General features: G+C 38.1%; 1 protein-coding gene across 1 annotated transcript in view; it reads left to right on the plus strand.

Annotated features, from left to right (window-relative positions):
* The window catches only part of MACROD2 (mono-ADP ribosylhydrolase 2), a 2,049,910-nt gene that overhangs the window by 1,329,823 nt on the left and 692,463 nt on the right, over window positions 1-27,624 (plus strand). The window lies entirely within an intron of this gene.

Genomic DNA, 27,624 nt, shown 5'->3' on the forward strand with positions numbered 1-27,624 from the left:
TGTATAGTTGTGCTTTGTCAATTAACTATTTTTTTTTGACTGTGAACAAAATGTAAATGTCATGGATAAATGATAGCTGTAATGATGTTTTCCAGCATTGTGCTCCATGTTACCATGGCTTCTTAACAAAGATGTTAAATCATTAGGAGTCATATTTCATGATAATTAACTGCAAATCTGGTAATATTACCACTTTTTATTTGGCGTGAAATGATGAGGGAGAACCACAAGGTTTATTGGAGGTACATGGCAAAGGACAGAGTGACTTAATGTATGTACATAAATCTTATAAAACTACCTATTGGACAGCATTTTATGATGGACATAAATTCCCATTCACTCTCCACTAGTGATAGACAATGAAGTCTGCAGTAGAAGTAGAAACCTGAGACGGGAAGTCACCCTAGAGAATAGAAGGGGCTCATAGTTTTCTTTCCTATCCTTGCTCAGTCTCTCTTGCCACAGCTAAAGAGTCCCTTGTTCTTGGCTAAGTTTTGAACAATTGCATACTCCTATTAATTTTGTCTTATTAAATGTGCTTTATTATAAAATATGCAATAATGCTTTTATAATTAAGGAGCTATTAACATTTTCCATTTTAAACTACTGTTCTTTTCTCTGTATTTCTTTGAACTCTGAAATGTTCAACAAGATCATTCAAGATTTCATTTCAGAAAAATGAAAAATCATGAGCACTCTGTGTTGTAAATATTTTCATCCCAACTTACTGTTACAAATATAGAGGCAGTGGTTTGGGGGTAAAAAAGACACTTTTTTTTTATAGAATTGGGTGCCCTGGTTTGATTTTCTCTTTTGCTTATAATTTTTTTTTTATCTTGAACACTGCCTTAATCAAAAAAATGTTTTTTTCCGTTGTAAGTGACTGAAATCCAAACCAAAGTCTTTTAAGAAAAGAAAAAGGGGGGTGCCTGGGTGGCGCAGTCGGTTAAGCGTCCGACTTCAGCCAGGTCACGATCTCGCGGTCCATGAGTTCGAGCCCCGCGTCAGGCTCTGGGCTGATGGCTCGGAGCCTGGAGCCTGTTTCCGATGCTGTGTCTCCCTCTCTCTCTGCCCCTCCCCCGTTCATGCTCTGTTTCTCTATGTCCCAAAAATAAATAAAAAACGTTGAAAAAAAAAAAAGAAAAGAAAAAGGGACTATGTTGGCTCATGTAATTGAAATCTTAAAGACTTCTGGCAAGAACACATTGTCCCAACAGGGCCATGTGTATCAGTCTCTCCATGTCTTAGCTTTGCTTTTCTCAGTGCTGGCTTAATTTTCAGGCAATCTCTCTCCACATGGTGGGAACAATGGCAGCTTTAGACTCTTAGATCTTGAGAGCTGGAGATCCTGGAAGAAGACAGAAACTATTTCTGATACTTTTGACTAAAGTCCAAGTGATGACTGACTGGTCCTGCTCAGGCCAGCAGTTCATCTTAGAATGAATCCCTGAAGTTAGGAATAGAGAACATTCTGCTTTGACTGGCCAGGGCTCAGTCTGCACCTGACTCTTCTAGGACCAATGCTGAATCACATTGTCTAAAGATAATGAATATTAAATGAAGGAATAGTAGTTGCCTGAATAAAGAGATGTTGAGTAGTCAAGTTATAGATATAGCACTTGACCTTACACATTCATTCATTCTTTTCCAACTAACTTTTAAAAATTAGCCCCACCTTTTTGCTGTATCAGGGACTATGGTGGTAATGATGAAAGGTTTAAAAAAAAAAAAAGAGGACTTGGCTTCTGGGAATAATCATGTGAAAAAAAATATGTGCAATGCAAAATATCATGAATTGAAAGTCAGTGATCTCCCAAGGGAAGGATCTTCCAGGTTTCCTTGTTAGGATCAGTGAAGACTTCAGGAAAGAACTTAAAGCTGTGCTTTGTGCTTGACTTCTACTCAATGAAAATAGCATAGATGGAGGTATGAGAATATGGCACACACAAAGGAAGAACTTGTTCCCACCTCAGTAGGGAGCAATCACAAAGAACAAGGGAAATAGCAGGCAATGGAGCTGAACAGGTAATCAGAGGCAGATCTTGGAAAGCCCTTAAGTTGATCAAATGAGGCTTTATTATTTTTTCTTTCTGTCAGATGGGGATTATTAATCAGAGGAATAGTATAAATCAAGTGTGTACACTAAAAAGATCATTGTTGTGGGCATGTGGAGGATTATTTGAAAGCTTTTGAAACAAGAGGCAAGATAGCTATTAAGAGGCTATTGTGACTTCCCAGCCTCAGAGGATTCACTCATTCATTCACTCACTCACTCACTCATTCACTGATTTCTTCCCTCCCTCAACAGATATTCATTGAATGTCTGCAATGTACTAGATATTGTGTGAGACAAAGTATAAGGCAATGGTAATGGAGTTAGAAAAAAGGAGACAAATATGAAAGTAATTTAAACAAAGAATAACTGATTTGATGTCAAATAGCTTCAAGATGGAAAAGACAAGATTGTCGGTTTCCAGCCCAAGCTCTTGGGAGGAGGGTGGTAACATTGCTGAGCCAGGTATTGTCCAAATCTGTTCACTCAGCTGGAATGTGACAATAACAAGAACCCAGCATCACAGGGCTATTAGGAGGATGAGTGGAAATAATACAAATATGAATGGGTTTTGTAAACTTTAAAATATAAAATGAAGGCAAGATGTTGTTGTTTAATGTAACATTTTCAAATGATCTCTGTGATTGCTTTAGATTCCATGAGGCTGCAATTTTACTCCTCTCAAGATGTACCCATTGGACAGAATGAATTAAATCAGAAGTCTTGACTGTCTAGTGAAATAAGCATTATTTACCTTGGAATGTCAGCCTTTTCAAGCTGTATTTTCTATCTCCTGGTTTTTCTTTCATTATGCAGTGTGTTGGAGCTGGGGGAAAGGAGGTAAAAGCCAGTTGAGTTTCTCACAAAATTGCATATTGCAGATTTGGGGGAGAATGGTTTTGTTTAAAGCTGATTCATTGGGCTTTCATAAGAGACACTATTGTATAGGTACAATAACTATTTAGTGAGGTTCTTTATGAGACATTCAGGATTATGGATCCATGATTTGCATTCATTGCAAACATTGTAACAACTTCCTTTGAGCCATTAAAACAAAGGTATTGGGAGGCTGTTAAGGACTGCACAAAGCCGTGAAATTGCAACAGGTTCATTTATTGCAGAAAGTACTAGCAAGATACAAGCCAGCATTACAAATCCAGGTCTCATCTGTTCAGTTGTCACATTTAACTTTTTCCAGCCTCATTGTGTAAAGGAAGGGGCTATGATTTGAGTAGGTTGGAGACTCTGAAATCATACTGCAATATACTCACCCACCCAGCCAGCCATTCATCCACTCATTCACTTCAATTCTTAGGTGCTGGGGTAAATGCTAAAGAAAATAATATGCTATCCCTGCAGAGTGTAATTGGAGAGACAGATACATAAAATATATTTGCAGTAAAATGAAAACGTGAAATGATAGGCTAAATGCAGAGTGTTTTGGTTGCTGCTGGGAAGACAGGACAGTAGAATGAAGAGGCAATTGCTGAATAAAGAAAAATAGAGGACATTCCAGGCAGCCAAATTAATAAGTGAGTGTTGTGTTGCAAATTAAGTTGTGAATTCAGCTCCCTGGGAATCACTAATGTTGGCAAATTCCATCAGCTAGCCTTTTCACTTCCATCTCCAGGATTTCTGATTTAAAGACAAATTAAGCTAAATGTTTAGTTGCTCCATAAAGTGTCAGTGTGAAAAACTCATCTAAACCAGACTTGAGAGATGAAAAACAAAGAGAAGTTGAGAAGTTCCCAGTGACTGCATAACAGAATACGGGCTGACTGACCTTTGCTGTTGTCCCATGAGTGGTAAAGGTATTATTCGTCATAGGCCTGAAATCACTTAGCACAATATCTGGCACACAGTAGGTCCACAATGAACAGCTGATATTATCCATTGACAGAACACTAGCTTGGCACAATATTTGAAATTGTCCAAGAAGAATTTTTTTTTAATTTTTTTTAAGTTTATTTATTTTTGAGTTAGAGACAGAGTGAGCGGGAGAGGGGCAGAAGGCGAGGGAGAAAGAGAATCCCAAGCAGGCTCCACACTGTCAGCACAGAGCCCGATGCAGGGCTTGAACTCACAAAGTGTGAGACCCTGACCTGAGCAGAAACCAAGGATCGGACTCTTAACCAACAGAGCCACCCGGGTGTCCCATGAAATTATCCAAGAAGAATTTTTAAGGGCATCCCCAATTCTTTCAAAATAACTGTATTCTCTTCCATTCCTACATCAGTTTTGCCCTGAGCCTATAAGAAGTGAATAGTATAGATCCATTTAAACAAATTAAAAAGAAATTAAAATTTATTTAAAAAGATTTGTCAGACTCTCTTTTGCAGGTGCACAGGAGATGAAGTATTGTCATTAGTCTAACGGCAATCATGATAGTTTCATGACCAAAAAAGGGAAAACTTTGTGGAGATTGCAGCACACCTGGTATACATCAAAATTAATTAATTTTTTAAATATTTCTTTTAATTTTTTTAACGTTTATTTATTTTTGAGACAGAGAGAGACAGAGCATGAACGGGGGAGGGGCAGAGAGAGAGGGAGACACAGAATGGGAAGCAGGCTGCAGGCTCTGAGCCGTCAGCCCAGAGCCTGACGGGGGGCTCGAACTCACCAACAGCGAGATCGTGACCTGAGCTGAAGTCAGACGCTTAACTGACTGAGCCACCCAGGCGCCCCTAAATATTTTTTTTAACATTTATTCATTTTTGAGAAAGAGACAGAGTATGAGTGGGGGAAGGGCAGAGAGAAAGGGATACACGGAATCTGAAGCAGGCTCCAGGTTCTGAGTTGTCAGCACAGAGCCCAACGTGGGGCTCAAACCCACGACTGCCGGATCATGACCTGAGGCAACATCAGAAGCTTAACTAACTGAGCTACCTTGGTTCCCCCATCAAAATTAATTTTTAATCTCATGTGCTCATAACATATAGGTCACTTTTATTTCCAAATATAATAGCAGAGGGGAATATTTATGAATTAGACACTGTCAGTCATATTACTAGCAATAATAACTAATCCATTATGATTCAAATATTATGGTATAAATAGGTGAAGGGAATTGCAAGAAGATAAAAACAAACAAACAAACAAACAAAAAACCAAAAAAAAAACCTTCCTGTTATCACTGGATAAAGAACCAGGTCTCTTGAGTCTAAACAGCTTTTCTCTTCACTTTTATGCATATTTTAATTGAAAGAATCTGGGCTAGTTTTACAATCCAGATGACAAATTCCAACTCTGATCTTCTCAAATTGTGTAGCATTATGCAAGCTAATTATCTCCTCTAGTCTGTCAAATGGGGATAACATTAATACCCACCTCATGTAGTTATTATGAAAATAAAATGAGATAGCACATGCAAAGGTCCCATGTATGACCCAGTGTGGAGAGGATATTTAATAAATATTTGTTCCACTTATCTCCTTTGCTTTATCATTCACCCAATATTAGCTTTTGCAATGTGTTTTGCAATGTGTTTTAGTGAATAAACAAAGTCAACCTTTTATACTCATCGTTTGGAGTATGTGGCAATTCAAATACAAAATCAAAGGTACATAATCCCCAGAGGAATAATGTGCCTTCTAATCCCTGATGAAAATACTAATGGCTTTATGACATTAGGCAATTCACTTACCTCCAGTGCCCTTAGCTCTATATTTAGTTACAGTTATAAAATATATCATTATTATGAAGATATTATTATATAAATAACTAAAAAATAGGTGTTAATATTTTTATGTATGCATTATATCAGATTACATTGCTTTGTTATTTTTTTTTCCTTGATTTAATGCTTTGATTCAACTTTATAATTTTAGTGGGAAAAATTTTCCCCTTTATATATAGATTTCAATGTCATAGACACATTAATGTTAGAGTTGGAAGGGAACTTACATATTATCTAATGTGGTGAGGTCTCACATGCCACCATTCCCTTCTCCCGTGTTATTGTAGACCTCTCCTGAATGTACCTCCTGAAGCAGAGCATTCCTATTGTCCAGAAGTACCACTGTGAGAGTCTTCCTTGTACTTAAACTAAGTCCCGCTCACTTTCTCAGCTACTCTTGACAAAATTCTACCTTTAAAGGTTACATTAGAATAAATTTATACTGTCTGTCACATGGCAGCCCTTCAGATTAATTGAAAACGGGTAAAATGCATATCCCCAGCCTTTATTCATGCCTCATATGTAATGCGTTAGGTGGTTTAGAAGTACACTTTTATCCAAAGATCTGTAATTAGTATGGCATTATACTGCACTGCCATATCTTAGAATGAATTAAGTTTTGTAACAATTTGCTTTTCATGCATCTGTGCTTATTGTTTGAAGACAAAGTATTTCTATGTTTTCTAATACTATAGGGACCTTGTGTTCCAACCCATAGATATGACACCTTCACTAAGTGTGGAAAAATCCTAAATCAAAAATAATTAAACAGACAAAAATAAGAGGTTGAAGCTTGCTTGGTCATGCCCAAGGTTGAAAAATATCTTTATTATTGTATCTGAGGGTGCACAAAATGGAAATAATTCCTTCCTAATCAATGATTAGGGAATGATTAGGGAAACAGGGAACAGACAGCCAGGGCCCTGGCTAAAGGACATTTTGTTGACCCCAGGGAAAGAGTCAAAACCTCTGATGTGATGATAGCAACCTGGAATCAAGCACAAGAGAGCCAAATCTGGATTTAGATATATCGCTTGGCTGACACAAAGTTTTTTGTTTCTTAGTTGCCTTTAGGGGGTGCCTGGGTGGTTCAGTCAGTTAAATGTCTGACTCTTGGTTTCTGCTCTGGTGATCATCTCACGGTTAATGAGTTCAAGCCCCACACTGGGCTCTGTGCTGACAGTGCAGAGCCTGCTTGGGATTCTCTCTCCCTCCCTCTCTCTGTCCCTCCCGATCTCTATGTCTCTTTCAAAATAAGTAAATAAACTTTTTTTTTAAGTTGCTTTTAAAATTCAAGAGATTCTATATAAAATCAAAATGGGGCCTGGTTTGCACTGGTCAAGAGATGGGATGGGACATCTCCAGGTGGCAGCAATTCCCATGGCTTCCTGTTTGTAGTATATTTGGCCCATTGCTTCCATTTTTTATTGTCTGGTTAATTCTTATTGGCATGTGAGGGCCCAGTCACTGGGTATCTCTGGACTGTGCTTACCTTTATTATTCCAGCCACATGCTTGCCTCTTCTTAACCTCTGGTTCTCTTTAATTCCTTACTCAACCCAACTTAGTACACACCCATGCAGACTTCCTCAGGTCTAAATCTTCAAGCAGGACAGAGTTGCTTGGATGCTTGGACCTCGTCCTCTGCAGATGTAGAGACTGCTCACCACCTTGTCCCCTCTAGTCCAGCATTTTTCCCTGTCGTGTTGCCTGACCAACTGTCTGTTCATATGAGACACCTGTCACTACCTGGTGCTCACACAGGCTCCACAGAGGGTAGGATGAGCCACAGCTACATGCACTGACCACAGCCTGGTGCCTCCTTCCTTTGCCCATGCTGTATCCAGCACCTGGGTCTTTAATGACAGAAAATCAGAAGCCAGTTAAAGTTGTTACCTGGCCAGTAGACACATGAAAACAACACTCTCATTAGGAATCAGGAAAAGGCAAATCAAAATGAGTGTGAGAAGTTTCCCAGCCATCTTTATAACTTTTGTTTGTATTTATTTATTTTAAAATTCCAGTATAGTTAACATACAAGTGTTACCTTAGTTCTAGGTGTGCAATATAGTGACACTTTTTATCACTTTTGAATGTCAAATATACATCATCACAACACAAGCTGGAGAAAGGAAAAAGAAAAAAATCTTTCTGCTTTTCTTTTCTTCCTGAGTTCAGTCTGTTGAGATGGGTATGAGAAAGGGATTGTGTTGATATGTGATTGTGAAAACCACATGCTGGGCCTGGTAATGAAAGATTAGATGCAGAGAAGTTTCTCTTAAAGAGCAACCATAGGATGAAGCAGTCACCATTTTGCAACCCTAATGAATTAAAGGGTGGAGGCAATGCTCATCTGTGTTGTGGTTGCCAACATCTCTCTCTCTCTCTCTCTCTCTCTCTCTCTCTCTCTCTCTCACACACACACAGACACACATGCACACACACACACACATGCACACACACACACACACACACACACACCATTAGACCTTATGTGCCTCTTATATATTACTACTTATGGAGTAGCCTCGCCAACCCAACCCTTAAAAATAATTGAACCTAAATTAGATCAATCCTCTACATATAACTACCAACTTATAGGAAATTCAGAGGAGAGAGACATGTGAAATTACACCATGGAGCCAACAAAATCCATACTAGAAAATTCTACAGACCAGACGACCCAGCTTCAACATATAAATTGGGAGAGAGGGGAAAAATCTGCAGAAAATAAGACTTAAAAGACATCCCATCTGAAGCAAATATAACAAAATATCATTCATTCATTCTGTTTGAAGACTATAAAGCTATTACACAAAATTATTCCCCATACATCTGCATTTTAGTTTTCATAATTTAAATGGTATTGTGTTTATTATAGTCAAAAACAAATAAGCATTTGAGATGATGGGTGGCTCAGTCAGTTAAGTGTCCCACTTTGGCTCAGGTCATGATATCATAGTTCATGAGTTCGAGCCCCCCATTGGGCTCTCTACTGTCAGCACAGAGCCCGCTTTGGATCCTCTGTCTCCCTCTCTCTCTGCCCCTCCCCTGCTCTCTCTCTCTCAAAATAAATAAACTTTATTTAAAAAGAAAACCCAAACAAGCATAAAAGACCTACCAACCCCTTCCAATAAAAATTTAAATTTGGATATTGTTTCATACACACCCCAACATTTTTGAAAAATATGAAATTTATGATACAATTTAAAATTTGAACACTGACAGGCATTCAATGAACATAAGGAATTATTGTTAATTATTTAAAGATACAGTAATGGAAGTGCACTTATACCCCTCCCTTGCTCCTAAAAGAGGGGAAAGAGTCTTTCTCATTTAGAAACATACACTTGGAATTTATCTAGGTGACATAATACAATGTCTGACATTTGGTTCAAAAAATACAGGCAAGAGGGAAGTGGGTAGAGCCATACATGAGATTCTAATTTTGTATGTGTTGGAAGTATTCCACATTGCAAGCTGAGAGCAAACAGAAGAACAGGTACTGGATGGTCAAGCCCCCTTACATGATCACAGAGGCAGCAGTTCATTAAGAATTCGTCTGACTCACCACTGGACTGGCCCCAGTGGACCCGCCCCTCCCCCCTCCCCCCCTCCCCCCCTCCCCGCCCTAAACACAACATATGATGCTTAGAGAGTAATACCCTGGCCTAACAAAACTGTTAACTATCCAGCCTGGAAAGGAATTTGGTTGTTTCCTATCCCAAAGAAGAAAATCTCATTTATCTCTTTCTTCAGTGTTATCAGAAAATGCTATGCAGCAAATAAGTGGCAACTCCATAAGTGGATGTTAATGAAATTTTAATGAATTTGAGGTGCTGGCACAGTATATCCCTGCAGAGCTCAGTTTAAAAGGAAAAAAAAAAAGTCCTGCTTTAATGCTGAAAGCTTACAGATGACAGCAGCAGCCTTAAGACCAGCGTGAAGGGAGCCTCAGTGGGGTGAAGATTTTCTCAGCCTAGTAAAATGTGTGGCCTTCATTTTTCTGGTCTCCTGGAGGCCCTGTGAGCCCCAAGGTCTGACGTCCTGTGGTTCTGAGTGTTGGATGCCTTACACAGAAGAGATCCATGATTTTTGTCATCCTCTGCTGCCTCTGGATATTGAGGGCTCCTGCATCCCTTTAAATGTTTACTGCAGATTGCTTCTTTTGCCCTTCTAAGTAGTCTGTAAACTCGATGCCAGAGAGGGGCTGAGAGAGTTATTGCCTGTTGATACACTCACCCAAACAAGTGCTGAGTGCTCTTCCCTATACACATATGGACTTTGGCTGTGGGCCCAGAATACCTGAGTCAATTTCAGAATGTACTTGTTACAGTGGGTTTGTATTTTTAGAGAAGAAAAAGGTGTGCAATCCTAAGATCTAAAAGCTGTCCACATTTACATTCCAACTTTCTTTTTAATTAAGCAGACCACAAAGATCAATAGAGAATTTACTAGCATAGAGGAGCATACTGGAATGATTTCATGAAAAAATGTTGCTGCATCGACAGAGGGAGGGCGGGGGAGGTGTTTACCAAACCATCTTTAACTGGCTGGATGTTTCTCATTTATTTCAGATTCCATTCTTTCTATATACTCCCCACCCCATCCCAACCTTGGACCACAACGCTTCCAGAATGTTAACAATGCCCCTGGTCCTGGAATGTATTTTCCATGAGAGAACAATTTCCCACTTTTACAATGCTAGAACAATTGTGTGCATTGTTAGAGACCCCTATATGACTTTGACATTGTCGAAAGAGAATAGTAATTCTCCATTGACAGCTCCCAGTGACTGAAAGTATAATCAAAGTCAATGCATTATTAATGACTTTTCTTTTTAATGACTCAATCGCAGTATGAGATGCTTTTCAAACATTTTATTTTATATAATTTTTCCACTTGGAAAAGTCTGCCCACAAATTAAGAAAATACAATAGCTGAATAAAACCAGAAATATTGTGTTGGATACTCTCCAAACAAATTGTCCTTCAAAAAGATTGCCAGAGTAAGCTCTGATCACTTTTCCCTGACAGGTGAGGACCAGGTAAATTATCTACTTGGGTCTGGTTATCTGAGAACTCAGATTGGGAGCTGGGCATTGGAGTCTGAGAGTCCCGATACACCCAGATTTATTATTTACTAAAGGTCTGATCTTGGGCAGGTCTTGGAAGCACTCATAAGTCCTGGTTTCTTCCTCTGTGAAATGAAGCCAGCGATGCCCTTGACACAGACATTGTGTGAGGATTAAATGATATGCTGTATGGAAAGTGGGTTGTTCACTTCTTATTCCGGTTCCAACCCCTTAGATTGAAGACAAGGACGGAGAAAGGAAGCTTCACAGCTGGCCACCCTTGCTTCTCTAAACTCATTAACAAGGTACCAGGAGAGGGAACATTTACCTTCTTTGTTTCCTTCCAACCAGTGAACCAAGCTTCAATATAACATGGCCCTTAGCTCACTTAATACTTGCTCTCAGGATCCCCCCATCTCTCTTTGGCCCACTGGCTTCACCCCCAGATCTCAACACCTCATCTCTTTGCCCAAGAGCTTTCTCTGCCCCTTGCAGAACTCTCTGCCCATGCACACTGTAGACTGGACATGCCAGGGAATTGAAACCCACAACCGGTAACTGATGGAAGTGGCTTTGGATAAATAGCTCAAGTCTCTCACCCTGTAGGTGGGAGAACTCTGAGGCATGTTCTATACCATCTCCCAGAGTTCTCCAGTGGGAATAAACCTCGGGTTCCCATTGTGATAACTTTCTTGATAACACACCCTGCCTTAGTAACCTTCCCTGTCTCACTTCCATATTTCCCTAGTGTTCTTTCCTGGGATCCTATTGCAAGTAAACTATTTGCCTTGGAATCTTATCTCAATATTCACTTCTGGAGGAACCTAACCTAAGACAGTTTATTTACTAAGATGGGCTTTGACCAATGACGCCTGACACTGAGCTTCCAAGCATTTTTGGAAAATATAATACAGCTGTACTGATTAGATATAATTCACGTTTATGACTACACATCTCAGAAGGGCAATCACTCTGGCAGAGAAGCTTACTGAATTTTCCTAGTAAAATGATTTTCCCTGCCTTTCAGGTGACTGTATCACTCCTATTCTAAACCATTGGCCCTGAACTTCCTCCCTCTTTTGCCTTCCCATGGACTTTAATCCTAGAATATTCCACCTTCCTTTATTAAAACATCAATTCTTCCCTTATGAAAAGGTCACTCCCTTTGGGGTATAAACACAAATAATAAAAAGCAAAAACAATTTAAAGAAACCCACTTACCCCAGAAAGCCCTGTACCTCATTCCCTTTGTCTTTGTTCTCTTCCACCATGAAACTAAAATTATTTCTACTATACTCCTCAATTCTTCATCTCTCAATCTCTCTTTGTCCTGCTCCAACCAGGATTTTGCCCTCATTACTCCACTGTCACCATTCTTATAGAAGTAGCCACTGAGCCACATCTAACCAAGGCTAGGGGTCAAGTCCCCATTCTCATCCTCCTTGGTCCCCCAGCAGCATTAATGATAGTTGAACACCTTCTCATCCTGACACCACACTCACTTGGTTTCCCTCTAATTCACTGGCTGCCCCTTCTCAGTCCCTTTTCCTGACCTCCTCCTCTTTGATCAGACCTGTGAATGTTGGCATGCCTGCCTTGCCATCTCCATCCACGTCTTTGGTCATGTTTCCAATTGCATAGCATTAAATTCCATCTCTGATGTATACATCCTGCCTAGCTTTCTCCCCCAACTTCAGAACTTAACATTTCAAACTGCCTTTTTAGCATCTCCATTTGACTATCAGATATCTCAAATTTGCAAAATGGAAAAAAGAGAGAGAAGGAGGGAGGAGAAAAAGAGGGAGGAAGGTGGGGGAAGAGAGAGAAAGAAAGAGAGAGAGAGAGAGAGGAGAGACTTCTCAAGGTGCTGCCACTACTCTGCATCTCAGTAAATGTTCCACTCTTCACTCAGTGGCTTAAACCAAAAGCCTTGACTCCTATCTTTCCCTATTATTTTACAACAAGCATATTAATAAGTACTTTTGTCTCTACCTTCAAAATATACCTCAAATCCAATTACTTACCACTATCTCCACAGCTCCTAGCTTTTCCTTCACCAACCAGTCTGACCTACTCAGGACCTCCATCATTTCCAGCCTCCACTTGATATGTATTTGTTGCTAGATCAACAGAGCAGATTAGCAATTTAAAATTTTAAAGTTGGATTGTGAACTAAAATGTTGAGGGAAGGCATCACATTTTGTTTACAACTGTATTATTTGTTAATGATTCATACTTGACTATGTACAGTGTACAAGTCTCTCTTCTTTTTTCTTATCAGTTTTTTTCTTTGCTAGTTATTCCTTTATTCTATTCTTATTTTCCTCCATTTTATTTTCTCTGACCTAGATCCTACCATTATGAATTACCTTTGCTTTCCCTCACATTGCTAGCTTTTTATTAATCTCTTTCTTTTCTTTTCTTCTTCTTCTTTTTTTTTTTTTTTTTTTTTTTGGATTGCATTTTCCTCCTGCATTCTACCATGAGAAAATCAGGTGCTTTTTCAAGGGTGTTTAAAAAATGTTGGCAGCAGAAGTAGTCTTCATTCCACCTCTATGTTAGAGTCTTGTGCAAGAGGATATTGTTCTAGGCAAGAACTTAACATTCACATAAGCTTTTACCTTCTTCTGTGTCTGGAAGCAAGCTAAACCGATTATTAGCATAATGATTATATCAAACACAGTAGCTGAAACAAGATAAGGGTTATTTTTCTTTCAGGAAAAAGAACTCTACAAGAGACAATTCAGAATTGGCATGGTAGCTCCAGGAGGCTATCAGTATTTCAGGCTTCCTTTTTCTCAGCTAGCTTTTCTGTGTACATGGCTTCCATTTTCTAGTTTGTTCCATGGTCTTAAAATAGATGCCACAGCTCCAGCCATTACGTACAGATTCAGAGCAGGAAGAATAAAGAAAACGAAAGTAATTTTTTGAGTCAGACTCGCTTTTAAAGAACTTTTTCAGAAGCACATAAAACCTTTTTGCCTACATCTCATTGGGCAGAAATTAGTTACATTATGAACTCTACCTGCCTAGAAGATTGGAAAATGTAGTTTTCCAGCTTGGGACATTCTTATCCCCAATTAAAAGTGGGATCTGTGTAAAGAAAAAGGAAGAAAAGTTATTGGATAGGTATACCATAATAATAATTATAATAATAACTACTCGGTATTAGACATATTAAATGCTAGGCATGTGTTGAGCAATGTATGTGAATTTTCTTCTTCAACTGTCACACCAACTTAACAAGTTAAATACTATTATTTATCCCCATTTTATTGATGAAGAAACTAAGGCACAAAGCATTAGGCAACTTGCTTGGTTGGACATAGATGGTCAGTGTTGGAATCTGGGTTCAATCAAACCTTCACAGAGAGGCTTGGGATCCCAGGCTTCTAAATCTGTGTTAAACAAAAGTTGATGTTCCCCAACCCTATTCCCATTTTCACCACCCATTTCTCTTAGCTTATGTGAACCACACCCCTCTTATTAAAAACAAAATGAAAAAAGTGTGTGTGTGTGTGTGTGTGTGTGTGTGTCTGGTCAAACTTGTACTTTAAATTGAGAAATCCTAAATAGAATATTACAATAGCTTAGTTCCTGGATTCTGACCTCTGAAGTCCTTTATCAAATCCCAGTGTCCCCCATCTTTTCCTCCATTCCAACCTAGAATTTAAGGCCAGTTGCAGGCATCTTCATGGACAGTCCCGAAGGCAGAAATCCTGGTGACTTAACCAGAGGTGTGGTACTCATTCTACAAATTTCACTGTGACTTCTAGCTAATGAAAATATAAGCCTAAGGGGGAAAAAAAGAAATACAATGGCATATGTCTAGTCTTTGGTGTTGGATTTCAGTGCTTTAAGTATTTCTTATGCCAGTCTACCTTGATATACGCTCTGAGATGGGACACTCAAAGCAGACATTACAATGTCCATTGTACAGATGAGGGTATTGAAACACAAAAGACTTTTGGATGAGTCAAGTTTGCATGTCTAGGGAGTAGGAGTTCTGGGTTTCACAGTCAGAATCTCTGATTCCTCACTGGTCCTAAAGTGATGGAGCCACTGGTAACAGGTTTCTGCTTATACAGAAACAATCCTTTAGGTCTGCCACAACCTTGATTTAGCTCTTCTAGTAATCAGCTATCTTAGAACAAAACTCTGAAAAGCGTGATGTGGGAAGATGTGGGTGTGGAATGAGGACGGGCAGGGAAGAGACATGGAAGAGGGAGGCACTGGCTGACATGAGAAAAATAAAATTTATGTTTAGCATGACTGCTTTTGAGTTTTAACCACCAAGTCATTTTCAAGGGTAAAATGAATCCACTGATTCCAGATACAAGTCAAGTTCATGTAGTTAACGAGGGAATGATAAACATGATGAATCTTGTTTGTCTGTGACTTGTGTTCAATAAATTACCTTTTAACAATGTGAATTTTAGGTGGCATCATGCTAGTGAGTTGTTGGTTATATTTACATTTACTTGAAAATTTGTTACATATATACATATATTAAAATAGTACTTTTGGAACTGCATTGATGATGAGGTAAACGGGCTACCAGTTACCAAGTACCCTTTTATATGCCACGGATTTTATGTTTTGTGCCTTTCACATAAGGCTTAATTGAACTCTTGTACAATCCCACAACGTATTATTATCCTAATTTTACTGGTGAAGAAGCTGAGGCACAGCGAGGTTATGCAATTGTCCCTATTTCACACAACTATTCAATGGTAGGGATGAGAATTTGAATTCAAGTTTTTGACCTATTACTCTATGCTCTGACCCCTAAACCCACCACATACCACCTACTGAAATAATGAGTTTTCTGTTGTGATATTGCTAATAACTGGAAGTGATAAATTAAGAACTCAAAGTATACTTTAGCCGGAATTTTTTGGTTAGTTATTTTCCTGATACTGTTGCCTTTATGAGAAGGGCAGGAAAATAATGTATAATTTTGTGTGTGTGTGTGTGTGTGTGTGTGTGTGTGTGTGTGCAAAGACTGGAAAATTTCATCCTATTTTATTGGCATCCTTTCTTCTGCTGTTTCTTTTTAAATTCTTTTAATGTTTATTTATTATTGAGAGCAGAGACAGAGCACAAGCATGGGAGGGGCAGAGAGAGAAGGAGACACAGAATCTGAAGCAGCCTCCAGGCTCTGTCAGCACAGAGCCCAATGAGGGGCTTGAACCCACAGACAGTGAGATCATGACCTGAGCCAAAGTCAGACACTTAACCAACTGAGCCACCCAGATACCCCTCTTCTGCTGTTTCTAACTTCCGCTTTTGAGACTATCTCAAGGGTCATTATCTAGGGACGCAGCTACTAACGGAGCAAAATAGTCAGGGTCATTTAAAATCTCTTAGGCAGACAGTGTTTAAGTTTTCTTGTCTCTGGCTACCGGTAACAAATCTTCATTAAATCTTAAACACAGCATAAACAAAGCATGAACAGATTGCGAATGCTTCCTAATTCAACGAAGAGAGATTATGGCTTTGCAGATACTGTTCAGTGTTGGAACAGACCCTGAGGAAATAATTTTACGGCCCATAGTATTTTCATGTATTTTGGCTTCTCTAAGCCAGATTTTTGTAGAGGAATGGACATTGCCAAAAAAAATGTGCATTTTTGCTTCAGGTTGTCTGGACTAAGATTTATGCTTCTATAGCCATCTTTATTATCACCCGTGGAAATCAATCAGTACTGTCTTAACCCAGTCACATCCCTACTAATGCTTTATGTATATTTCACACACCTACCTATACAATAGAAAGAAGTCATTGCAGAAATAAGGCAAAGTACATGTATTAAGACCCAGTTTGCAATACAGCCCTTTTGCTAACTGGGTCCAGACATAGATGAATGCTGGAATCCATCTGGAATCTGCTTGAATGAGGGAGAAAAGTTATCTAAGGTGAATCTAGATTGGGTTGTACAAGTGTCAATGTTTTATTCAACTGAGAAGAGAAGAACGAATAGTAGAGTCCAGTTTTTTTGTTTCTTTTCTTTTCTTTTCTTTTCTTTTCTTTTCTTTTCTTTTCTCTTCTCTTCTCTTCTCTTCTCTTTTCTTTTCTTTTCTTTTCTTTTCTTTTCTTTTCTTTTCTGACAGGCCTTGCCACTTAAGAATGTCAGAGGAGGGAAAGCTAGCAAGATAGTAGCCAACTGGACAACAGTAGTGATCATCTACTCATGTAACTGAGCTGCTAAGTCATTCTTTCCACTGGGAGGGAGGACATATAATTTCTTTTGGCAGCTGTTTCTATTTTAGGGGCTAAAGGTGGAAGTGCAGGGAAGGATGAGTCATTCCCCTTAGGTTGATTGATTAGGACTGGGAAGCAGGTATCTGGTGGGCCTACACAGGAGTGCTGGTGAAAATGACTGGGAGGAGGAACCAGACATGTGAACAGGAGGCATGAGACAGAAGAGCAAGCCCACAAAAGGGCCCAGTTGACAGGTCCAGAGAATAAGTGGGGACAGCTGGAAGAGCAGCCAGGGGGTATGGTCACCACCTGACATTGTCTCTAAATGGTATTTGTTCTTCAGTGTCTTCTTATACATGCGGACTTGGGATTTGCTTTGGTGACTGACTTTCAGGCAGGTCATCACAGGTATTTAAGAATCTTCTTTGTCACTGTGTTAAGGCTAGTGGGAGGTATTGGCTGGTTTCCTAGGATTGGGGGCTACATTTCTTTTTCCACTTAGGAATCTTGAAATTATACCTGTTAAGGAAGTTGTTCGTCTTTCAGGGACATTGCCAAAAGAGGGTCCAGGAGAAAGAGGACAACAAGCAGCTCTTCAGCTTTCCCCTACCAACTATTCTGGGACCTGGCTATTCTCTCACATGTATCTTCATCTTAGCCTACAGATATGCTAAAGCTGTCTTGAACTCAACAAGACAGAATAATGCAAAAACCCAAACAGCCGCCAACATAAAACACAAATATATCAAACCCAGGAAAACTCAACCTTAGCTCCCCTTACTCCTGTCAAACCTACAATCTACTCATTGCCAAATTTTCTCTAAAGCATTGTCAGCACTCCTTGGCACCACTTCCATACCACACCCGTGCTTTTTGGTTTCTGGCATCTGGCTCCTGCCCAATTACTCAACTGAAATGCCTCTTCCGAAGGGCACATGTGGCATCCTCATGGAGTTGGAGTGCCAACTCCAAAAGCCTTTTCTTAGCTTCATTTAATCCCTTTCTGCTTTTTTATGACACTGTTGAGTATATTTCCTGTTTTTCCCCTTCAACTGGTCAAATGTGCCATGGCAAATAAACTACACACACATACACACACACACACACACACACACACACACACACATGCATACACATGGCATTCACACAGATATGTGCCTTTTATTTTGCTTTATAGAAATGGCATCATATTTTAAAATCTTCTCTGCTTCTTGCCTTACTCACTTAACAGTTCACTGTGGAAATCTCTTCAAATGAGCTGGCATAGAACTAAGTCATATTTTAAAATACTGTGAAAGTACCACAAATTATTCAAACATTCCCCTATTGATGGATATCCCATTTGTTTTTCAGACACTTTCCACTTTGGGCTGGTGATTTCATATTATGGGATAAATTCCCAGTTGGGGGATGGCTGGATCAAAAGACATGTGTATATTTAATTTATATTTAGTGTGCATATTTAATTTTAATAGATGCTGCCAGCTGGCCTTCTAAAAAAGGTGTACCATTTTACATTTCCACCAGCAGCCCTTCCCTAAGCATTATAGTCCTTTGTAATTTTTACAAATCTGTTGCATTTCCCCAACTACCACCAAAGTTGAGCATCTTTTCACATGTTTATTAGCCATTTGGATGTGCTTTTCTGTGAACCTGGCTATTTATATCCTTGTTCAAGTTACTTAACCTCCCTGAGCTTTGGGTGCTTCATGAGGTTATTGTGAGGATTACATAAAATATTTACGAGAAGGTTTTGCCCAAAGTCTGGCACAAATGACATGGTTGATAAACAGTAGCTGATGTTATTATTATTTTTTTTTTTTGAGAGAGAGAGAGGGCACAAGTGAGCAAGGGGCAGATGGAGAGAGAGAGAGAGAGAGAGAGAGAGAGAGAGAGAGAGAAGTGGAGGTCACTGGAAGCAGGGGCTTGGGTTCACCCAAAGTGGGGCTTGTGCTCACTGGAAGCGGTGCACCCGATATGGGATTGGAACTCACAAACTGAGAGATTCCATGACCTGAGCTCAAATCAGATGCATAACTGACTGCGCCACCCAGGCACCCTGGTGTTAATTGTTTTGAACTCCTTTTTGCTTATGTAGTTGATCTTCATCCTCATACCTTTAAAATGTAGGTATTTTCCAGTATTCTATTGCCAGTTCCCTTGTTTCTTGAAACTCCACATTCTTGACCATCCCCATGATGTCCACTGTTTCAACTTCACGATCTCTGTTCTGCTGAGAGATCTGAATCACCGGTTCTGATTTGTCTTTGAAGTTCAAAAGCAGCAATTTCAGTATCCTACTGGATACTGTGCTTCAAGCCTCCTCTCCCCTCAACAGTCTGTCTTCATGGGAGATTCATCACCTTACCATCTGCCTCCTGTATTCCTAAGAGCATCTGTTTCTCCAAGACCTTTGGATTTGAAATCTCAAAGTCATTGTGCTGCCTTGTCCTAGATATTCACTCCAATTGACAAAGCCTTGTTAATCTCTCCTCTACACTGGCTCTTATATCTGTCTCCTCTGTTTCTACTCTAGTTCACTGCCTCAACAATAATTAAAATGGCTAACTAACCAGTCTTTCTCCTGCCAACTTCTCCCTTTTCTAATCCATCTGTTATATGCCAGGGGAAATATTCCATGACAGTGGAGCAGTGGTAGAATCATGGACCCCCGTCTAAAGCATTTATCAATCCTTTCTTTTACAGAATAAGGTTTACACTGGTCTTGGAATACACTATCCTCATTCCTGCATGTACCCTATTTTTTCACACACAAAATTGCTTCCTTTTCACTGGTATACCAGACTTGGGCACACTCGTTTTTCTTCTGCTGGACTGTCAATCTATGATGCCTCTCCCTTCTCTACCTGTTGAAATTTTATTTCCAAGTCCTTTTCCCTTACTGAGATCCTCCTTATTTACTCAGCTAGAATGAATCACCTACTTTAGCAATTAATCACAGCATCTCCTAATTTAATTTTTCTATAATAATAATTATTATTGTTAATCATTTACATAATTCTTTTTGCTCCATTACATTCTAAGCTTCTTGAAGGCCAGAATCTGCCTCTTGTTCCTAATTATATTTTCTTTGCTGTTTTCCCTGTCTTAGTTTCTTATCTTGTATCTTGTAAGTGTTCTTTTTGTTTTTAAAATTTTAATTTTAAAATAAATGCATGGCTGGACTTGGACTTGGGAACAAATGGAATATGACTGGAGAGAAAAAGCTTTGCCAAGGACCAGTTGTCTTAGATTCTCAGAGGTGGCAAATAGTGACAATGGAACTGTTCTGTCCCATGGATACCTTCTGTGTGCTCGTATGCAACAGTATATGAATACATATTGTACCAGTTGGCCAATATTTATAATCAACATAATAAGCATCTGGCTTCTCTTGAAAGAAAGAACATTGGCAAGAGTGGGTTTGCATTCTTGGATAGCACAATGGGTTGAGATGGGCAACTATAGCCCTACCTTGGGCTGGCAAAAGCTCCCTTCTTGCTATACCCACCACCCCGTGGATATTACCTACATGAACCCTACAGGTATCTGAGCCCATGATCATAGCACTAACTCAGTGTGTGACCCTAAGTTAGTAAGTTGACCCTTAGGTTTGATGTTCACAACTGTATAATATGGGATAAAACACACCATTCTACATCTTTTGCTTATAAGGGTTCCTTTTATTCATTTCTTTCCTATGGGACTCATGGCTAAAATTCCATTCTCCATGAAAGAATGCACCTATTCAACATAACTACTTTGTTCCACTTATGCTATCCTCTTTTTCCTAATTGATTCAGATTTAACCATTAGTCCATAATTATCTGGGTTATAATAATATAAAGTACCACATTTTCTGTCTGTGTAAAGTTAAAATGCAGTTGAACGCTTAAATACTCTTCTTTGCTATTGGTTGCTAAGTTTTGCTTGGTTTTCTCACTTCTTTACCAGACTTCAGTGTAACAAGCTGGCATGGGCCTCTGGGAACAATGGCTGGATCCACTACCTAGTAGCTTTGGTAATTCCTGTGATACCATCAGAAACCAGCCAAAGTTATTACAATGCTTAATTGATAGAATATATATATATATATATATATATATATATACATACTTTCAGCACCATGTGTGGTAGTCTTTTTATTAATGTTTATTATTGAAATGATCAAATAAGTATAGATGGTAATATATAAGTTGGAAGTCGAATGTTTCCCACCCCCTTCCCATCTCATTCCCAGTAATTTCCTGATAGTTTTGAACACAATTGTCTAATTCCTTTTCTTTCCTTGTGCACATTTTTTACTGAAGTATAATTAACATACAAAATTATATTAGTTTCAGGTATACAATATAATGATTCTGTGGTTCTAGACATTGCTTAGTGTTTATTATGATAATTGTACTATTATCTACTATTATCTACTTTATCTACTTCACCCATCCCCCCACATACGTTCCCTCCGGCAACCACCAGCTTGTCCTCTATGCTTAATAGTCTGGGATTTTTGTTTGTTTGTTTTTTTTCTTTTTTCATTTGGTTTGTTTCTAACATTACACATATGAATGAAATCATATAATTCTCTTTCTCAGACTAACTTATTTCACTCAGCATTACACCTGTAGGTCTATCCATGTTGTTGCAAATGGCAAGATTTCATTCGTTTTATGGCTGGCTAATATCCCATTGTATGCATGTACATCTTCTTTATCCATTCATCTATGGATGAACACTTGGGCTGCTTCCATATCCTGGAGTTTGTCAGTGATGCTGCAATAAACATAGGGGTGCATATATCATTTGAAATTAGTGTTTTCTTGGGGCACCTGGGTGGCTCAGTTGGTTGAGTGTCCAACTGTTGATTTTGGCTCAGGTCATGGTCTCACAGGTTATGAAATCAAGCCCCACTTGGGTACTGCTCTATAGTACAGACCCTGATTGAGATTCTCTCTCTCTCTCTCTCTCTCTCTCTCTCTCTCTCTCTCTCTCTCTCCTTCTCTGTCTCTCTCTGTCTCTCTCTCTTTCTCTCTTCCCCTCCCCAACTCATGTGCAGGCACACACACTCTCAAAATAAGTATATAAAACTTAAAAAAAATTAGTGTTTTCTTATTCTCTGGGTAAATACCCAGGAGTGAATTTATTAGATCATATGGTAATTATATTTTTTAAGCTTTTGAGAAAACTCCATGTTTTCTATAATGACTGCACCAATTTGCGTTATCATTAACAGTGCATGAGGGTTCCTTATTCTTCATATCCTCACCAACACTTGTTATTTCTTCTGTCTTTGATTTTAGCTATTTTGACAGGTGTAAGGAGACATCTCATTGTGGTTTTGATTTGTATTTCCCTTATAATTAGTGATATTGAGTATCTTTTCATATGTCTGTTAGCCATCTGTATGTCTTTTTTGGAAAAATGTCTATTCAGGTGTTTTGCCCATTTATAATTGGATTTTTTTTGTATTCAGTTGTATAAGGTCTATATATAGTTTGGATATTAACCCATTATCAGATATATAATTTGTAAATGTCTTCTCCCATTCAGTAGGTTGTTTTTTGTTTGGTTTGTTGATGTGTTCTTTTGCTGTGCAAAGCTTTTTAGTACTGGAAGCTCTAGCCACAGTGATTGGACAAGAAAAACAAATAAGAAGTATCCAGACTGGCAAGGAAGAAGTAAAATTGTCACCACATGCAGATGACAAGATACTATACATATAAAATGAAAAACATAGGGGTGCTTCAGTGGCTTAGTTCATTAAACACCCAACTTTGGCTCAGGTCATGATCTCATGGTTCGTGAGTTCAAGTCCTGCCTCATGCTCTGTGCTGACAGTTAAGAGCCTGGAGCCTTCTTTGGATTTTGTGTCTCCCTCTCTCTACCCCTCCCCTGCTTGCTCTCTCTCTCTCTCTCTCTCAAAAATAAATAAACATAAAAAAAGTTTAAGAACATTAAAACTAAAGATTCCACCGAAAAGTACTATTAGATATGATAAATGAATTTAGTAAAGTCACAGGAAACAAAATTAATATACAGAAATCTGTTGCATTTCTATACACTAATAACGAAGTAGCAGGAAGATAAATTAAGAAAACAGTTCCATTTATAATTGCACCCAAAAGAATAAAATAATTAGGAAGAAACTTATCCAATGAGGTGAAAGACTTTGAAAACTATACAACAGTGATGAAAGAAATTGAAGATGACACAAATGGAAAGATATTTCATGCTCATGAATTGGTAGAACAAATATTGTTAAAATGCCCATACTACCCAAAGCAATCTACAACTTTAATGCAATTCCTGTCAAAATACCAAAAACATTTTTCATATAACTGTAAAAAATAATACTTTGTATGGACCCCAAAGAGCTAAAGCAATCTTAAAATAAGAACAAAGCTAGAGGTACCACAATCCCAATTTTTGAGATATACTACAAAGCTGTAGTAATCAAAACAGTATGGTACTGGCACAAAAATAGACACACAGATCAATGGAACAGAATAGAAAGCCCAGAAATAAACACATGCTTCTATGATCATTTAATCAATTCAAAGGAGACAAGAATATGCAATAAGGAAAAGACAGTACCTTGAATTAATGGGTGCTGTGAAAACAGGACAGCTACATGCAAAAGAATGAAACTGTACTACTTTCTAACACCATATACAAAAATAAACTAAAAACGGGTTAAAGATTTAATGTAAGACCTGAAACCGTAAAATTCCTAGAAGAAAATACAGGCAGTAATTTATTTGACTTTTGCTGTAGAAACATTTTTCTAGATATGGAAAAATCTAGAATATGGAATATTATAGATTTAAATATAGATTTAAAATGGAATATCTTCCCTTCCTCAGGCAAGGGAAACAAAAGCAAAAATAAATTATTCGTAGTACTCCTTGAGCACATTTTTACAAACTGCAAACATACTATGGATTATGTTGTTCCGTTTTCTTTTTTACTTCTTCCCAAAATGAATCAAGTATCTTTCCATTGCAGTGCATTTTCATCTACCTCATTCTTCTTAATTGATTTTTATCACTGCAGTGAAGGTATCATAAAGTATTTAGCTAGTTCTCTGCTGATTGACATTTAGATTGTTTTCTATTCTCTTTCTGGTTTAATGTTCAGTCTCTTTGATAGCGTAGGAGGTAAGCTAGCCATTGTATGACTGTATGTTTCTGGCCAAAATGTTAACTATTAATAGGTATTTGAAAGTTAACTCCATGGACACATACATAATCTGCTAGTAACTGAATCATTCTTTAGTTCACTTTTCCAGGATTGAGAATCTGTACCAGCCACCATTTTAGTCATAAAAATAACAACCCTCATGTTCTGAGCCCTTATATGTGCCAGGATCCATGCTAAGTACTTTACAAAACTTATCACTTTTAATCCCAATAATCCAACAGGCACATACTGATATTATTTTTTATTATAATAAATATATTATTATATTTTACAGACCTATAAGCCAAGTAATTTTCCCAAAATCACAAAGGGGTTAAAGAGGCAGAACTTGAATGTGAACACACACAATTGTAAGCTAGAAATTTTTAATTTTGATTGCTGGGGAGATGGGAGACCTTTCATTGATGGGTTCTCCTCCCCAACTCCCCATATATATGTGAAATTGTAATGGGGAAGGGAGGGAGAAATGAAAGGGCTCTCCCATGTCCTAGGCCAAGAGTGCAATGCCAACCAGGTTATTCCCAAAAAGAGACTATTAAGAGCAGCAAAGTAAAAGTTCATTTCTTCCATGACATTGCAGCTCTACAAGGCTTCAAATCAGAAGCTCTATGAATATTTCTTGAAACCAATCTTATGTTTGTGCAGAAACACATCCTGTGGGGAAAGGCTCAGACTCTGAAGACTTAGAGATGCCCTGAACCAGCTGTGTGATTGTGGTTTACTCTGTCAGAGAATGATGCTTGGGCCACTTGGTCTCTGAGGCACATTTTTGTGAAATAATTCCACTTGAAATTACTGAATAAAATTGTTGAGTTGATGAAATCATTTTAGAGTTATGGAAAAATTTAAAAAACAGTATGAAGAATTCTCATTCCCATTTGTCTTTCTCACAGAACTCCCAAATATTAACATTTAACTATCTTTGCTTTGTTGTTCTTTCTATGTATACAGGCACACCACACACACACACACACACACACACACACACACGTAGATTTGTTTTTAATACATATTGTTTTTATTTCTGAACTGTTGAACTGTTTAAAATATTACCATAAGGCCCCTTGCCCCCTAAATATTTAATTGTGTATTTCCTAAAAATTAAGACATTCTCTTCTATAACTATACTGTAATTATTAGAATGTGTACATTAATACAAATTATAGTATTATTATCTAATCTATATACTTTATTTGAATTTTACCAACTGTCCTATTAATGTCCTTTATAATAAAATAATTTTATTTTTATGATCTAGTATCCAATCCAAGATCATATATTACATGTTGTTGTCATTTTTTTTTTTGGTCTTCTAAAATCTGGAACAGTTCCTCAGTCTGTTTGTCTTTTGTAACTTTGATATTTTTGAAGAGTTCACACCAGTTATTGTGTGTAATCCCTTTAATTTTGGTTTATCTCATGTTTCCTCATAGTTAGATTTAGGGTATGCATTTTTCCAGAAATATCACAGAAGTGAAGTTGTGTCATGCCTGGTGCATTACTTTGGGAGCCACACAATGTTTATTTGTCTCATTACTGATAATGGTTAAGTTTTAAGACCTGATAAAGATGATATCTGTCAGACTTATCCCCTGTAAAGTTATTATTTCCCATTTGTAATTAATATTTGTCTTGTAGAGAAGTACTTTGAAGCAATGTAAATATCCTGTTTATCACCAAACTTTTCACCTAATAGTTTTAGTAGCCATTGATGATTTTTACCAGAAGTATAATTTCTAAGTTGGTTGCCAGATGAGTTCTAAGATTCTTGGTTTTTTGTAATGTTTACTTACAAAGGGCTTTTTGAGCAATAATAAAAATTCACTATTGAGTCATTTAATTACCCTGTGGTTGAATTCATCATTCAAATTGGATCAGTCTATAACTATTGATCACATTCACTATTGAGATTAGGGGTAAGTATATAAACAGAAAAATAGCTCTTAACATACTTTCCAATTTTTCTTTAAATAAATCCAAGTAAATTTTTTGCTTTTTGAAAAACATTGTTCAAACTTGCAAATGTTAAAGGTAAAGGTCATTCACATGGGAACCTACACTTTTTAAAGGTTTATTTATAGTTGAGGTCCACTTGCTTGCCAAATGTCAAACATTTAGGGTAAAGGAAGAAGGCCAACTGAATTTCATGATTGTTTTTAAGGGGACAAATGAAAGAAATATAGACAATTATCACTTCTTGACTGAAAAATCGACACTAAGGATTAATTTTCCATAGCACACATACCTTTTGTTCCTTTCAACCTTGGCTTTGTGGTCCCCACCCAGAGGCTCCACAACTGGGCTGGGGTTCAGGAAAACACTAAGTTATCTGGGTTAGACTGGCTTGGTTAGGCCTCCTTGTGCTTTTCTTTTCCTCCAAAGCTCAGAAAGTTATAATCTCAACATTTGTTCTCTTCTCTTTTTTTTTTAAGTTTATGTGTATTTATTTTGAAAGAGATGAGAACAGGTGCAAGTGGGGGCAAGTGGGGCCAGAGAGAGAGAGAGAGAGAAAGTGGGAGACAGACTGAGAATCCCAAGCAGGCTCCACACTGGCAGCATGATACCCATCATGGGGCTCAAACCCATGAACCTTGAGATTGTGACCTGAGCTGAAAACAAGAGTCAGAAGCTTGATCATTTGAGCCACCCAAGTGCCCCTCAACATTTTTTCTTTAACTCATAGTAGCTTCATTTCCCTCTGGGAGTTTTGGGCCTGTTACTTCTCTCCCCCAACCAAAAGCAATACAGTAACCATCATGCTCACTAAAATTGGTTCTTTTTTTTTTTTTTTTTTTTTTTTACATATTTAAATGTTCCTTGTCATTGGTATATTACACCCACATGGAAAGCTGCAGGAAATATTCATGTGAATGGGAACCCTTCCTCATTGAAAGTAGGGAGTTATTTTTTTATACAAATTTCTGTGTTAAATTACCAGCTAGAGAAAGTCTTAACAGATCAAATATGAAGCTAAAAGGAATGCAGAGATTAGTGCAGAAGATAGTATCTGCTTACTGATCCCCTTAATCAGGCCATATGACTCCCAGGTGAAGCCTGCAGACATCTTTCCAATCCGTCCCTTCATTCACACTTCCTTTTAGCAGAGCAAAGAAAGGAAGGACTAAATTGGCATAGACATAGATATCTACTGATTCTCAAACTAATCCTGACATCACCAACTTTTTATTACTGACTAGGAATCCCTTCCTCCCATTTGCCTTTCTGAAGGACCTATAGATCTGGCAAATTACCATCAAGCACTAATTACTTTATCATCTGATTCACTTCTTCATGGACTGGTGATCTAACTTAAGAAATACTTATTTTGTGTTTACTTTTTATCAAGAGCCATATTATAGACTGGAAATACAACAAATAAGACAGGAGACCTGCCTTGGGAGGAAACAGATGATGGTAA

This window comes from Herpailurus yagouaroundi, unplaced genomic scaffold (genome assembly GCF_014898765.1).
Source record: "Herpailurus yagouaroundi ecotype Mexico unplaced genomic scaffold, PumYag 196, whole genome shotgun sequence".
NCBI lineage: Eukaryota > Metazoa > Chordata > Mammalia > Carnivora > Felidae > Herpailurus > Herpailurus yagouaroundi.